Source organism: Aplysia californica, unplaced genomic scaffold (assembly GCF_000002075.1).
Source record: "Aplysia californica isolate F4 #8 unplaced genomic scaffold, AplCal3.0 scaffold00874, whole genome shotgun sequence".
NCBI classification, from domain to species: Eukaryota; Metazoa; Mollusca; class Gastropoda; order Aplysiida; family Aplysiidae; genus Aplysia; species Aplysia californica.
This window is the reverse complement of record NW_004798144.1, coordinates 164,907-168,456: the sequence shown is the minus strand read 5'-3', so window position 1 is coordinate 168,456 and position 3,550 is coordinate 164,907. Positions and strand designations below refer to the sequence as shown.

General features: G+C 40.3%; 1 long non-coding RNA gene across 1 annotated transcript in view; it reads right to left on the bottom strand.

Moving 5' to 3' along the window:
• Positions 1–98: 98 nt before the first annotated feature.
• Positions 99–3,550, bottom strand: part of LOC118478719 — a 4,340-nt gene continuing 888 nt past the window's right edge. The window contains exons 2-3 of the long non-coding RNA XR_004859246.1: positions 3,035–3,226; positions 99–235 (exon numbers count right to left, since the gene is read on the bottom strand). This is a non-coding gene — a long non-coding RNA (uncharacterized LOC118478719). The remainder of the gene's footprint in view (positions 236–3,034; positions 3,227–3,550) is intronic.

The window sequence follows — 3,550 nt, the reverse complement described above, 5'->3', positions numbered from 1 at the left end:
CTCTCACACACACACATACACACACACATACACACACACACACACACACACACACACACACACACACACACACACACACTGCCCGAACTAACCTCCATGTCCACATAGTTCCCCTTCCCTGAGGCGCTCCTCTTGAGTGGCGACGGACGCTCTGGCGGATGGTTCTTGGGTGATGAACACTCTTCGCTTTTGTCCTCTAAAGATACATTTATATAAGGATCATCCACTCCGTCATCTGAAAAAGAGCAAAACAGTCCACTTACTTGATCTTCGACTCTCTTCCTCCTCATCAGTGTTTGTAATAATAATATTATTACTAATTTCCGGGGTTGTGGACTGTGAATTCTTTAGCCGTCTTAGCAACTGATTTCGCAAACAGCACTTTGTCCCTTTTGGAAATTAAGCTCTGAGCGCTGTATTATGAATTAGAATGAACAGCACACGGGCACTAAAATATATACGCTGAAGTGAAAAATAGTGACTCTATTCATTATCTGAAAAGATGTGTTTTCCAACGGATGTTTAAAGACTCCGTATTTTTTTAATTTCTGTCGTCTTATCTGAGGAGAATGTTCCAGATTTTAGAGCCAACAAATGCAACAGGTTTTTCACAAAATGAATTGGATTTTAACTTGGGTAATCTAAACCCAGTAGCATCAATTAGTGACGGCAGCTGTCTTGATCAAACAAGGGGTCATTCCCATTCTCTCATTCGTGACAAAGGGTGAACAATCACACGCCATTCTCTTTTTTAAAAGCTGACAGCCAGTAAAGATGTTCTGGGGAATGTGACGCTGAGTATCTTTTCTGTTTTTGTCTATCTTAGGCTTAGCCAAGCAGCATTATTCTGATTAACTTGGAGTTTATACTTTGTGTTCGAAAGAATCAGTCCCGCTTGCATAGAGTGGCAATAGTCACGTGTCTAAGGACTTGGCTGTTTGTTTGTTTTTTGCGTGTTGTAAGTGGGGTTTTTACACGCCTCATTGGCACAATTTAGAACGGAAGCGGGTTTCCCACCCTGCTTGTCGGGGGCAACCCAGGCTGAGAGGGATACAATATCCCAGCAGAAAGACCAAGATACTCGATTTAAAAAACCTCCCCTCCCCCCCCCCCCACGACCGGGAATCGAACTGGGGTCTCCTGCGTGCAACACTGAAACGAAGAGCCTAACTCCTACTCCACAGACGCCGGTATTAAGCTGTTCATGAGCGTAGCTGTACATTGTTCTCGACGAGACGTTGAATTGTACTAAAGTTTCTTATATTAGATAAACACACTTTATCAATTCGTTTACGTAGGTAGAAATTGATAGATCATTGCAAATTTAAAAAATACAACAACAAAAAACAACCCCCCCCCCCCCCAAAAAAAAAACCCACTCCTAGGTTGTTACCTTTCTTACAAAACGAATAGTACGGGTACAATCTTCAATCACCTTAAAAATCGATGGTTTTTTGCACTGCTTGCCAAACTGACTTTTGTTTTGTCATCATTTGGTCTCATTCATCTACTCCTTAATTGATCTGATGGTTTTTTCAACAACAGAAACAAGCTCAACAAGGTCTATGTTGTTATAGATGATCCATTATTATGTGTATTATCTGCGTAAAATGTTTATTTAAATCAAATTCCTTGATGACATTGAAGAGTGGCTAATCTAAATTTTTAATGGTTAAGGGGTGGGGTGGAAGGGTACTTCCTGAAAGTCCCGAGTCGGGTCAAAATTAAAGATTTTGAGATGTTGGTATTTTTGTTTTTTTCACCCTCTCTTACAACTATTTCATCGCATAAGAACCCCTTATATCCTTATTTTTTCACATACCTGACATGTTAGTCACCATCGTTTCCTCATAATGTCAGTCTTTTATTTTTTTTTATTCGCCCTTTTTTCAAAATGCAGGTTTTCTATATACTTTTTAATGTAACTCCACCACTTTCATCCAATCTTCTTGGAATTTTCACAAAATGAAGAAAAGATGTAACACTAAATAGTCTGTTGTTGAATTTTCGGTATATGAAATACATTTTTGTTGGTGGTGTCTAGAGTGTGATTTTCACGGGGGTGGGGTGTGTGTGGGGGGGGGGGGGGTTGTTGTTGTGGCAAATTTGAATACTACTTCAGGAAAGAAATTCCTTGAAATTGTTCTCCTTCGTTTCGGAAAAATTCAAGAGACAAAATTCGTAGATTTATTGTATGTTAACATGCTTGCAACATAACAACTAATTTCCATGCAAAATAAGTGCGGTATTCATTGCATACAACATGTCAACAAAATCCTGTATAATAACCGTCTCCATGGCAACAGCTATGTTATTTGCTGTCGTAACAAATAGCTACCAAACCTCAGCAAATTCAGCAATATATTTATTTCAGTTTGGTGGAGAGTTTTTTTACGTCAATAGGATAAAGTCTTTTGTATCTCAAACAAAGACTACATCACAAATGATGAAGTCAAACAACGGATCAAAAAGGCCATTTTATGCTAACCTTGTCACTCTGGTCAGGAAACGGTATGGGCACATCACCCGTTCATCCGGCTTTGCCAAGATAATCATGCAAGGCAGCGTCCAGGGAAAAAGGAGTAGAGAACGACCGAAAAAGAGTTAGGAGGACAACATTAAAAAATGGAGAGGCCTGGAACTCAAAGACATGCTCAGAAAAGCTGAAGACCGGAAGGAGTGGAGAAAGCTAGTGGCCAAATCTTCAAAAGCGCCCCGACGGACATCCAGTCTACTGGATAGGTGAAAGTGAAGGTGAAGGATAAGAAAGGAGTGAGGTTATAGGGAGCCCTTGATGCTGAAATCTTATATTTCAAATTTCATTGGCTCCGTACGTAGGCTAAATAGCGGCAATGTTGAGAGTTGATAATTTGTTTCGAAAATTGTTCCATTTTCTCTGACATTCTTTCATTCATTCTTTTTGTGAATGTAGTTAAATAGGTGGGGAAGTTGCTAGATAGGTAGTTAGGTAGGCAAATAGGCAAACAGGCAAACATGCAAACAGGCAGACACCATACGACCCTTAGACCTTCACCTTTCTCCTCTTCTCCTGACTCTTGTGAGGTCAGCGACACGTTGAGGTAACACGCCCCATCATCAGTTGTCTGTGTGGCGTCAGGTGTAAAGGTTACTCTTTTGTTTCTGACGGTCGGGACCGAGGTATGACCGTCGCGTGGCGATTTTTGGTCCACACCTACGTCCAAATACAAATCTTCTTCTGTGCGGCCTATGGACAGATAAAAAAAAAAGAAATGTGATGTGACACTAAGCTGAATGGTGTTTTAAGTTTTAGTTGAGGTTTTACGGAGCTCGCAACTGCATAAGATCATATGAGCGCCAGAAGATTAGAGGTGTTACAAGAGAGTAACAAACGTAAAAAAGGGGAGATAAGGACGATAGATGTTTCATAGGAAAAAAGAAGAAAAACCACTCCAAAGCACCCGCCAACAACCCACAGCTGAACGTTTGAAATTCAAATAGACCTAATTAAGAACTTTGGAAGACAATGGACATCATCTTGTATAGGGGCAAGGACTATTTATTATCAAAA